This window comes from Engraulis encrasicolus, chromosome 20, assembly GCF_034702125.1.
Source record: "Engraulis encrasicolus isolate BLACKSEA-1 chromosome 20, IST_EnEncr_1.0, whole genome shotgun sequence".
Lineage (NCBI taxonomy): Eukaryota > Metazoa > Chordata > Actinopteri > Clupeiformes > Engraulidae > Engraulis > Engraulis encrasicolus.
The window spans coordinates 31,934,379-31,948,062 of NC_085876.1; positions in this window are offsets into that span (position 1 = coordinate 31,934,379).

Below are 13,684 nucleotides of genomic sequence, written 5' to 3' on the forward strand. Positions count from 1 at the left end.
GAAAACATGTATTGCTTACATCTGTTGTTTACAGCCCCTTTATACAATTCCTCACAAATTATTTTCATTCCAAGACAACTCTTAATAGTCATTAGAGGCTCATTGATTCCACTCTCCATTCCTTTGTTTGTTCGCCTTATTTTCATGTGCACAATCTGGCATTAACTGCACTAATGTCTGAGATTTCCCAGGAGGCATTGCCATCTTATTGTTAACGCTACACGGTTGTACACAAGTGGCTTCGTGCTCTCTCTCCCTCTCTCCCTATCTCTCTCTCTCTCTCTCGCTCTCTCTCTGTCTCTCTCTCTCTCTGTCTCTCTCACTCACTCTCTCTTTGTCTCTCTCTCTCTCTCTCTCTCGCTCACTCTCTTTCTTTCTCTAGCTTGCTCTCTCTCTCTTTCTTTCTCTCTCTCCCTCTTTCTTTCTCTCTCTTCCTCTCGCTCAATCCCCCCCCCCCTCTCTGTCTCTGGTGGTGGGAAAGGTACGGCGTGTTACACATTTGATTAAGAGTGTGAGATAGTGCCTGACAGACTCTCTATGAAGTGTCTGTCTTCACACATGCGAGGTGTTTCTTTCCCTCCGTTTTTTCTTGCTCCCTCCCTCCTCTTCTACCCCCTCATGGCTGTCTTGTCTTCCGCTCTGTCGCCTCTGCTCACTTCACTGTACAACACCACAACAGCTTGTGTTGACTTGCCTCCTCTCAAAACCTGAAACACTGAAGTTACTGGCATATCTTGTAGAAATCCAACCCTTGCTGCTCTTTCATCAAAGCAAATCCAGAGTAACACCGTTTCATAGGTGAAAATAGCAGATTCCTGCATTTGCTCCAGTCAGTTCATTACATTGCATTACATTACATTACGTTACATTGCATTTAGCAGACGCTTTTGACCAAAGCGACTTCCAAGGAGGACATTCAAGCAAGTACAGTGTGTGGGATCAGTGATGATTACAGCAATATCCAAGTAAATTAGAACAGATACAGAGCACCTATTTGCCTGGTTAACACCAGACCTAATCACAAGTGAGATAAGGTCTGGGGAGTTGCCTATTGTAAATTCCATAGGGGCCGGAATACTTCGCTATTATGACACACTGCCCTGCTCTCTAATTGGGCAGAGAAACTGTAAAGGTCGGAATGCTTGGCCATTATGACACAGGGCCCATGATCTTGGACGTTATGAGTCATCCTCGCCAGACTGTCTTTCAGATCGAAACGATTGTGTAGAACTAAAGGCAGTGTGGGAGTTCCCAGGCTAAGCACCTATATAGTGGGGTCGTATTAGGCTCAGTCATTTCAAATTGGTGTTAAAGTTTTGTTTTCACTTCCAAGTTGAAGTTTATGGTCTATAGAACAATTTGAGTTCGAGTGTCAAACACACAGATAACAAAATGGCCTGCGGGGGGGCGCTCTAAAATATATAAACTGCTATAACTTTTGATTAGTTAAACCAAATTTAACATATGAGATATATATGGATTCAGCATGAAGAGGAGAAACCGATGAGCTAAGTATTTGGTTACCAGATTAACAACACACTATGTAATAAACACACTTTTAGCCAATGGACAGCTAAATCCGGGCTTTTTTAAGATAAAGGGTGGAAATGCCCTCAAAGTTGCAATGAAACATAACTTATTGTTACAAGTTATTGTAAATAAAGCCTGGGTTATCACTTAACTTGATTTGTTCAGAATATCCCTGAAGCACACAGATACTTAGGATACCTATACACAAATATGGCTGCATAAAGCCTATGTGATATTTAGCACTCAACTTGCAACTTTGAGTTTATGAATTTAGGATCATGAGTACCAGCTTTTTTTCAATCAAGCCATATTCTGTTCACACATAAAATCACAAAAAAAGTTATTTCTGGAAGAAAATAAATCAATAATAATAATAATAATAATAATAATAATAATAATAATGATGATGATGATGATGAATACTATGGGGAACATCATTTTTTCCTGCATTCAAAAAGCAAACAGAAGGGCTAACATTTAATAATCCACTCTACAATAACTATGACAGAGAACAGATGCAAAAACAATCAGTGGTCAGTCTTAGAAATTGCATGTGCACTTGCACAGACGTGTGCACTTTCACTCTGCCTCCATGCACTTGCACCGAGATCTGGCAGGTCTATTTGTACAAGTACTAGTACAGCTGCACTTCACCTCTAGTTGGAATACATCTTTGGACACTGCATCTTTGGTAGTGTAGTCCAAATCTGGGAACTGTTCATTTGTTACCAGTTTGGCAGGCATTTCTGGCAAATGCAGATAACTACGCTGGTAAATGGACAGTTCCCAGATAACAGAGATGTCCTCATAACAGCAGATGATTGTGTCTACCATGTATGAAATAGTCCTATAGTATTATTTAGTATGCTTGCCAAAGGCCTCTGCTTGCCCCCAGCAAGCATACTAATTGTTCTCCAACAGTTTATTTAGTATGCTTGCGGGAAAGCATACTAATTGTTCATCAAGAGTTTATTATTATTCTACATTTTTCCATTCACCTCGGCCTATGGGAATCGCCATTCATTAGTATGGCGGCTTTGAATCGTTGAAGCGTTTGAGATAGAGACACGGTTCGAGTGCCAAAAGCACGGCTCGAAAAGGGACCAGGGTGGTGTATTTTTCGCTGGCCTACCCCCTTTCATTTGTTCACCAGACTTGTTTTTCCTCAGTTTTCTCTCTGTTGTCCCCCTCATTGAAATGAATGGTAGAATGGTCAAGATGATGTCACAAACTGTGGCAGTTAGAGTGAGAGGTGACCTGTCCTGTGGTTTTTAACTAGGTATCAACTAGGTAAAGGCATTGTCAGAGAGGTCTTGGCTCTGAATACAAACTGTGTGAAGATCATAAGCCAACTCTTAAAAATGTTTCAGAGAGAACAGTTTTAAAATCTCTATGATGTGACCTCATTCACTTAGAAAAAAATGTGTGAACAGCTCAGCGCATAGGCCTGAATATGTCATTTTTTTGACTGAACCATTTGGCCTGATCTCAGCTTTGACATGAAGAGCAGGGTTGTGCCATTTGTGTGTCAATATCATCTGACAACTTGCAAAACTTTTGGAGATATGACAGCGTAAAAATAAGGCTGCACATATTACTCATCTATTGACTGCCAAACTGTCACCTTTAGAATCTTCATACACACACACACACACACACACACACACACACACACACACACACACACACACACACACACACACACACACACACACACACACACACACACACACACATGCAGCCTTGTAGAACTTTAGACATCTGCTGTCACCTGGGCAACCGTGGCCTAATATGCTGCTGTAGCCACTCTATACAGTAAGTGGCAGTGGCCAACTGGGTAGGGTGTTGGTCTGTCAGAGGGTTACAGGTTCGAATCCCACCCTTACCTCTCCCTACCCACCCATTGCTGAAAGGCACCTGAAACATATCCATACACGCACAAACACCTCTCTCTCTCTCTCTCTCTCTCTCTCTCTCTCTCTCTCTCTCTCTCTCTCTCTCTCTCTCTCTCTCTCTCTCTCTCTCTCACACACACACACACACACACACACACACACACACACACACACACACCTCTCTCTCTCTCTCTCTCTCTCTCTCTCTCTCTCTCTCTCTCTCTCTCGCACAGACACACACACACACACACACACTCAGACCTCTCTTTCCCTCGTGTTTCTGTGTGTGTATACAACAGCTCTGTGTGTGTGTGTGTGTGTGCATAAGCCGCAAGCATACTAATAGCATTGTCTCTCCGGAAATGCAGTCTTATTATTATTATTATTATTATTATTATTATTGATTTATTTTCTTCCAGAAATAACATTTTTTGTGATTTTATGTGTGAACAGAATATGGCTTGATTGAAAAAAAGCTGGTACTCATGATCCTAAATTCATAAACTCAAAGTTGCAAGTTGGGTGCTAAATATCACATAGGCTTTATGCAGCCATATTTGTGTATAGGTATCCTAGGTTTCTTTGTGCTTCAGGGATATTCTGAACAAATCAAGTTGAATGATATCCCAGGCTTTATTTACAATAACTTGTAACAATAAATGATGTTTCGTTGCAACTTGAAGGGCATTTCCACCCTTTATCTTAAAAAAAACCCTGAATTTTGCTGTCCATTGGCTAAAAGTGTGTTTATTACATAGTGTGTATTTACTCCGGTAACCAAATATTTAGCTCACCGGTTTCTCCTCTTCATGCTGAATCCATACATACCTCATATGTTAAATTTGGTTTAACTAATCAAAAGTTATAGCAGTTTATATATTTTAGAGCGCCCCCCGCAGGCCATTTTGTCATCTGTGTGTTTGACACTCGAACTCAAATTGTTCTATAGACCCTAAACTTCAACTTGGAAGTGAAAACCAAACTTTAACACCAATTTGAAATGACTGAGAAAAATTGCATATGCCTACGACCCCACTAATAGGGGTATAGAGGACCTACAGTGTTGCCAGATGGAAAATGCAGAATTATCGTACCAAAACCTCAAAATTATCGTTTTTGGGGGGCTTTTTGAGAGGACATTATTGTACAAGGTCCCAAATTGTTGTTTCAAGGCATCTAAATGAGCTGAATGACAACTCTGAAATGATCGTACATCATGTTTTTTTTTTATCGTACAGAGGACGCAGTGACACTGAGGAAGGCTCTTGCAGCCGAAGCGTCTGTCTGTCTGTCCCTGCAATGTTTGAATAAAAAGAAAAGAAATACATTTCCTAACTACTTGATTACTTCAGAGACGCACCAACAAGACGGAAGAGTGCGGTGTGTGGAAGATAAATGATCATACAGAGGACAAAATGGACAAAATTATGGTACAAATACGATACAATTATCGTACATCTGGCATCACTGAGGACCTATTAAGTGTAGTACTGTAGGTGAGTACCTATGATTAAAGATGAGAGGAGTTTGTTATAAGTTATGCATGGAAGCTCTCTCGAAAGAGATGAGTCTTGACTAGCTTCTCTACATTATATTACAGTTCACTGTCACTTACCAGTTTGTTCCGATGAACATCAACAACATATCAGAGGTACACTGTCACATTAGAGTACTCACCTGTGTAAAGAGTACAAATGCACCGGATCCGGTTCCGGTTCCGGTTCCGGATCCGGCAGGATAATAGGGTTTTTCACAGGATCTGGGTCCGGCAGGATCTTAAGCAGTGGATCCGGTATCCGGCATGTTACCAAAAAATCAGGGTCTGGTGTATCTCTAGCCTAGGCTTTTCAGTCAGTCTTTCACAACCCCAATCACTGCATGGAGTGAAAGCCCTTTGGAAGCGGCCGTTGCAGGCAGTGTCGCAATAAGCCAATGAGTCTAAAAAATAGTTTGAGCCAACGTAATAAAATGGGCCCACGTGTTCAAGTAGACTAGTATATGTTTCAATCCTTTTGTAGGATCCGGTATCCGGTTCCGGATCCGGCAGGATCTTAAGCAGTGGATCCGGTATCCGACAGGATCCTAAAAATCAGGATCCGGTGCATCTCTAGTAAATAGTAGGCCTAGCCCTAGGCCTAGTGGTGTCAACAATAATCGATTTGTCAATGCATTGCAATGCAGGCAGGACAATTCAATAATCGATTCAGTAATAATTGATGCGGCATGCAACCACTTCAAACCATTGATATCCTGTGGGACCGATAGACACAACAGCCAATAAAATGTTATTCATTATCTGACTGCTTGTATTGCCCCATGACTGAAGAAAAAATGACCTTGCTTTCAGTAGAAATCTAATGCATTGCAATGCATCGTAGAATTGGACTGAATCGATATGAATCGAATCGTTAGCACCCAAATTGTAATCAAATCGAATCGCAAGGGCAGTGCCAATGCACACCACTAGTAAAGAGTGCAGGAGATAAAACTAATTCATGCCAACATTTCTCAAGCTGGTTTGTCCACCTGCGCAGACACAGTATGGAACTGTTTTTATTGAGTGCCCACCCATTGAGACTTGGCTGTAACTGTGAAATTGTTTTCCAGCTAAATAAAAAATGCATACATGTACAGTACTTATGATGCAGGCTCAATGGGGGAGAAAAAAAATAATGAATTACAGTAACTAATCGTCTCTGAGCTGAACGGTGCAGTGAAACAATTAGTGGAACAGAAGGGTTGTGAAATGTACTTTGAAGAAGACACAGCAAGCACAATTGTCACTATTAGCGAAACATTTGGCTTACTTCGTGAACAGCTGACACACTAGACATCTAGCATTGTGTAGCCTATTATACTGCATACATGTAAATTTTTACACAAGCGATGAATATGAAGACAGGGCTGGACTGGTAATCTGTCATACAGGGTATTTTCCCAGCGGGCCTACAGTCGTCAGCGGCCAAAGCTTTTGTTTGTTTTCATATTTTCCTCTTGGAGACCAGCCCACAATTTAGATGGGGCAGCCCATCCATCGGTGCATCCTACAGTGGACTGAGCCCATCATAATTGTGGAACGGGCAGAGGCGCATCTTGTCACCAGGCTAGGCAGGCGGCCGCTTGGGGCCCTCAGGCCTAGATTGCAGCTTGACTTTTAACTGTAATAGCTACAATTTGTTTTGAATGTTCCTTCCTTCGGGGTTTTGCTTGGGGTCCCTACTGACACTAGAATCGCCTCTGGGAACGGGGATGGTGAGGGGCTGCTTTATGCCAAAAAAAAACGCCCGGGCCGGTTTGTGGTCCCAGTCCAGCCAAGGCTTACAGTTCATTTCAATATAACAAATTTATCATCATCATCATCATCATCATTGTCATCATCATCACCATCCTTTTTTTTTTCCTCTCTCTTCTTGTTTCTTCTTCTAGTTCATGATATATGCCCATACAAGACTTCAATTCTTTTCAATGACTTTTCAGCATACTACCAAATAAACTTCCCCCCCCCCCCCCCCCAAATACGTAAATGACAATAGACAGTTGACGCAGACAAACATATAGACAAAAACAAACAAACCAACAAAGACAGAGAATAAATAAATAAAAAATAAAAAAGCACTTCAACTGAAACCTTACGAGACAAGTCATGATTTGAGGTATGACAGCGATACATCGACGTGTTGCAGGCCTGTGATGGAACCTTTCAAATGACTCTATTGTAGAGGAATACTGATTTTAATATTGTATGGATACTGAACTGTCAGAATTTCACAGTAATAAAGATTTGAATATCTCATAAAATTGTCCACAGTGATGCACTAGAGGAGTGCAGACCCTGCAATACTGTATTGTCAGAATTTGAGGTGGTACAGTAGTTTAAATCAAATAGCGTAGTGTGCAGGCATTTCTGCACGCAGATAGCCTACATCTCTTTCAACACAGTACAATGCTGATTTGAATATCTCATAATATTGTCCAGGTGATGCACCTCAATGACAAAGGAACACAATCCAGATCTCTCATCACATAGCAATACTGCTCTCAATATCTCATAATATTGTCAGCATATTTGAGCTGACACGGTAGCTTAAATCAAACAGTGCGCAGCAGTAGCACACAGTCACCTCAATTCCAATGGAATCCAACAAGGGCGTCTCTCATGCAGTAGGCCTCCACACATGGCCGTAACTACCACTGAGGACACAGAGGTCATGTCCTCTGTATTTTTTTCAGAAATGTAAAATTTATCATTGATCTATGATCAACAATGATGATTTCAGCCTCTCTATGCCACCCTAATTTATCCTCAAGGCAGTGATTAATGAAAACAAACTTTGACTGAAGAGTTTGAATCACTGTAAATGTACAGTACAGCGTGCTGTATTTGACCTCAGCAGGGGCGGAGCAGAGGGGGGGGGGGCAGGCGCATAGGGGCCAGGAACCCCTGGCCTCACCACTTTGGGGGGGCCCCCTGCCAGTGGCTTTCGATTGCCAAACATCTTGTAGGGGGCCATTCTACGATATTTCGTGGGCCCAACGCCTCTGACACATCATCCCCCCCCCCGTCCCAATACCAGTGCTCCGCCCCAGGACCCCAGTATTTGAAAATGTCTTGCTACGGCCCTGCCTCCACACTGGTTTTATAACATCTAATAAGACTGTCAGCCACTGTAACTAAAGGATGATATCTGTTATCCTTGGCCTGCCTGACAACTAAGATATGGAGCCGGAGAAGTGAGAAGTTTGAGTTTGCCAACTTATCAGTACTTTTTTATGCACTGCAGCTCTGCCAAGTAATCTTACTAATATTTGCCATCATTTCAGCGTGTCGAACACCCGAATGTTAATTGGATCTCAAAAAAAAGTGGAGGAAATATCACATCCAACAAGCACAGCACAGCATATATTCACCATGCCCGCACCTCCCAGTCAAAAGGAAAAGAAGAAAAAATACAGAGCCAAAAAAAAAGCAATATTGCAAATGAGATTTTAATTTGGATAATCTTTTGAACTTTAATAGAGCCCAAGCCACTGGGCATATTGCAATTGCGACATCATTATTAAACAAAAGTGACACAAAACCATCAATTCAGGGGCCCATGACAGATAAACGCTCCTTGGCGCGCAAATAATATTAGTTCTGGCTCCTGACGCCGAGGCTTATCACCGCCCGGGCTTATTGCACTCCCAGCGCTGACAGGTGCCGGCGAGATTTGACAGAAATGTTTGCATATATGAAGAGTCATATGTATACACACACACACACACCCAACACACACACAGACACAAAAATGCAGGGCTATACACAGCGATCCTTGTGGGGGGAACAGAATGGCCTCGGGGCACGGAGAATGGAGACGGGTCCATATCGGCAGTTTAATAAAATTTGCCTTGCTCATCAAACGGAGGGGGAAAGGCAATTATACATGGAGAGGGCCAGTGAGAGGAGGATGAAAAGTAGCGAAGATGTGAACATTTCGGCATACATATTCTCCTTCATTATCATATTAATCCGAGTCGCTCTGCGGACGGACATTTTGAAGGGTGTTTTTTTTAAAAGATATACACAGTGGGCTGTTTGCAATTGCAAATTGTGTGTGTGTGTGTGGGGGGGGGGGGGTTGAGTGAAAAGTTGATGTGTATAAAAAGGCATCTAAGGTAACGACGAGCTAAGAGGTGGAGGGAAAGGTAGATGAAATTTGTGTTTTTTTCCCTCCAGAAAGAGAGAGCCGACTGGCCTTACATCTCTCCGCACTGCGCTATTTAACTGTCTGTGTGAAGACTCGGGCCTGTTTCAAGAAATATTACGTTCATTTGAAATTTAATGTGCCATCTGCCTCTGCTTCACATCAGCCACTTTCTCAATCTCTGTTTCTCTCTCACACATTTTTTTTCTCTCAAACACATGCTGACTGACACACACACACACACACACACACACACACACACACACACACACACACACACACACACACACACACACACACACACACACACACACACACACACACACACACACACACACACACACTCATGAAATATATCTAGTAAAAAAGGTGTGATAACTCCCATTTCACTGACTACTATAGTGACAAACCCCATCCTCTTATCACCCCTGAAAATCATATAAGGCTTCTTGTTAAGTACATATCTACATGATAATAGGATTTCTCTCCATCTGTATTGAAATTGGGTTCTGTGGGTTAGCTGTACAGCTTTTAGGCAGTTCTGGACGAGACATTTTCTTTTTTGTCAATTAATGTAATGTAAAATACAGGGTGAGTATTTCCCCCCTAAGGACCTATGTACTTGGTCATTTCATAGAAGTCATATGCCAATATATCCACCATTTCGATAATGATTTATCCTGTGGGTTAGAATACTGAAATGACTGGGAATAAAAGAGTGATTTGGGGCCTTTTTAGAGTCCACATGGTGCATCTTGCAAAAGAAACCAGATTTCATTTTAGCTCAGTACCTCCCTGTCTGGTCTACTTTTCTACTGTGCACGTATATCTCCATAACACCATAAAAGACAGAATGATCCATTGACACGAGAGGCTTTTACAAAAGGTATTTTTTTGCAGGCTGGGATCCATCTTAAATCACATGTCCCTCAATGTGTACAACAGGATGTAAAAGGAAGAGTGACTGTACTGAGGTGAATGAAGGGCACATGAACAAGATATGAAAGGAGGGCTGGACTGGTAATCTGGCATACAGGGCATTTTCCTGGGCTGACAGTCCTCATGGGCCGATGCTGTTGTGTTTTTGTCATTGTCAAAGTAACCACACAGCTTCCATCAATCTTCTCAGTTGCAAAACACAAGAACACAAACATTAGCGAACAAAAGCCTACCATAACATTAAAATGTAATACATATATTGCTGTGTGTCAGATGAGCATCAACATGGTCATAATGAAAGTGTCCAGGAGTGTCGTTCAGAGGGGTATATAGTGTGACTGAGTCAACAGGGCCTCATGTATATAGGGGGCCCATATATAGAGATATACAGGGTATGGCTGGGGAGTTGATTCTACCTAGGGCCCAAAATTAGCTGCTACGCCCCTGAACATTTCTAAATGTGTAAGAGCCACAGAAAAGACAAAATGCTAAATTTCTCGAAATAGGAACTGTAGGTATTCCCCACAATACATGCAGTCGGGTGTTTCACACCTACTCACAGTCAGGGCTCGAGTTGTAGGGGGATGAGGGGGGATGCCATCCCCCCAATAAGGAAAATGGTCTAAAATCATCCCCTCAACGAAAATGGTCAAAAATCATCCCCCTCTAAAACAGGCCTCTCTTCTTCACATATTGTGTGAAAAATGCACTTTTAACAACTACATTTTCAAAAATTTCTCAGGGGAGAAAGCCCCTAACCCCCACTAATCACAATCAATCTCTGACCATCCCCCCTGGTTTGATTTTACAACTCGACCACTGCTCACAGTCAGCTCTTTGACATGGTATCACAATTTAGGGCAGTCATGGGTGAGCGGCAGGGGTGGGGGGAGTAATCAACCAGTGCTCTCCCCCATCCTCCTCCATGACTGAGGTACCCTGAGCATGGTACCGTCCCACCGCACTGCTCCCCATGGGGCGCCACTGAGGGCTGCCCCCTTGAACGGGTGAGGCATAAATGCAATTTCGTTGTGTGCAGTGTGCAGTGTGCAGTGTTCACTTGTGTGCTGTGGAGTGCTGTGTCACAATGACAATGAGAGTTGGAGTTTCCCAATGGGCTTTCACTTTCACTTTTCTTTCAATACAGTGTATAAACCACAATGTACCCCAGAATAAACTGCAGGGGAAATACTAGGGGCACAACAACTGTCTTTACTGAATAAAATAATTTCGCAACTGGCGCACTCTCTTCAAGCATTAGTCTGTAACCCATTGAGGCCAGCAGATGGCGACATTATATCACATATATTGTGTGGATTCCAATATGCAGACTCCTGTCCTTCCTTGCTCACTCGCCTCCTTGTGGCCTTGTGATGACGTCACTGTCAACAGTATTGTATTTCAATATCTTCCAAAAGCTCAATTCTAATGTAATTTTCTCATATGCAAATGGAGTGGTGAATGTTGTGGCTAGGCTGACAGCGGCACAAGCTGCAAGCACAGACCGAGGAAGGGAGTCCGCATATTGGAATTCACCCATAGACAAGTGCTCAGGGGTGGCATTCTCGAGAGCGTATTTGCTAACGATGGTAGCAACGTCCTTCGTAAGAGCGACTCAACTCTGTCTCAACAGCGACGCTCACCCCTAAATCCAAGGGAATGTTGCTACGTCGTAAGACGGTCTTAAGACGATTAGAAACGACAAGAATCGAGAAACGGACCCCTGGTCTTTTTTTTGTAACATCACAACAGTCAGACAATCTGTGTATATCTAGTCTATCACTGATGTTGTGATCAGCCAAGGTCAGTGATCTTTGTTTCTTGATCAAGGGAGGCTTAAAACGAACAAGACCATGGATTAGGCATGTCACAACAGTGTAAAATGTATGTTTTATGCAATAAATTAATTCATAACACATCTCAGGATCACAATGGAATCATAGTCCATGTTAAAATGTTGGTGGTGGAATGATGAATTGGATGTGGTGCAGTCTAATTTCAGTCCCGTAACCAAAGTGAATGTGATTTAGCTTACACCTGCACCCTCTAGAAGTCTGAATATGCAAGGCAGTTTGGTACAACTTCACATTGTGTCCCTCATAAAACATGGACCTGAGGCTCGAGTGCCTACCCCAAGCGCATGTCTCTGACCTGAGCACTTGCCAATATATGTGATACAATGTCGCCATCTAGTGGCCTCATTAGGCTACAGCCTAATGTGTGAAGAAGAAAGTGCCCTTTTAATCATCTTGGTAAGAATAAGGGGTGCATAAAAGGCATTATAAAGATGGGCAAAATTATTGTGCCCCTATTTCTCTTTCCGGTCATTTAGGGATACACATTGTGAGTATGCATCATAATCACTGTCAGCTCTTTGAAAAATTAAGCTGTGTTCGTGTTATTGACGACTAAAAACACATTCTCCAAAAAGAATAAACAAGTGAACATTTGCATGATGCCAACATGCAAGCTCTGCAGTGAACAGTCACCCTCACACACCAGACGACACAAAAGTAAAGAAAAACAACACACGTGCTATACACACACACACACACACACACACACACACACACACACACACACACACACACACACACACACACACACACACACACACACACACACACACACGTCAAAGACGTCCAACATGTCCTTCAGTGCAACGGATACTTTTGATTCCTGTAAATGCAGAGATTTTTTTTTAATGATTTTTTGGCTTGACTTTCATGCATTCACTTTTCAAAAAAAATATTTTGAAAGGTCATGTTTTTCACAGTGACAGTAAGCAAAAGCATCTGTTAGCACTGAAGGACAAGGTCATGTTGGACGTCTTTGACACACACACACACACACAAAGATGCATGAGATAACCAGGCCTTTATTCACATTTCTTGCATCATACATCCACATCTTGTACTGTAGGAAACAAAAAAATGAAAACCAAAAATGAGATCGTACCGGTAATCAGATGTAATGAAGAAAAAAACACATGTCCACTGTTCTAGCTCACCCCTGTTCAGTCAGTCAGTCAGTCAGTCAGACACACACACACACACACACACACACACACACACACACACACACACACACACACACACACACACACACACACAGAAAAGACATGTGAATAAAAATCTCTTTCGCTCATACAGCTTAGTATCACACATCAACATCTTGCAGCATAGAAAACAAACAAAAAAAAGAAGAAAAAAAAACTCCAAAATTGTTGACATCATACCGGTAATCAGATGTGATGGATTTCTTTATTCAGTTCATTTTCAAGTTCACTATTCTGGTTTACCCCGTAAGTCACACAGTCACACACACAAAAGAACAGAAAAACACACACACACACACCCTTCCAAGTAACTCATGGTCCCTCACACAAACCACTTGCACTGGCCCACACCCACACTCACATCCACACACACACACAGTAAGTCATCCAACCGACAGACACACACAGACAGAGGCAGGCAGACAGACAGGCAGACGGAGACAGACACAGACAGACAGACAGACAGACAGAGACAGACAGATAGACAGAGACAGACACAGAGACATAGACAGAGACAGAGACAGACAGACACAGAAACAGACAGAGACACAGAGAGACAGAGGCACAGAGAGACAGAG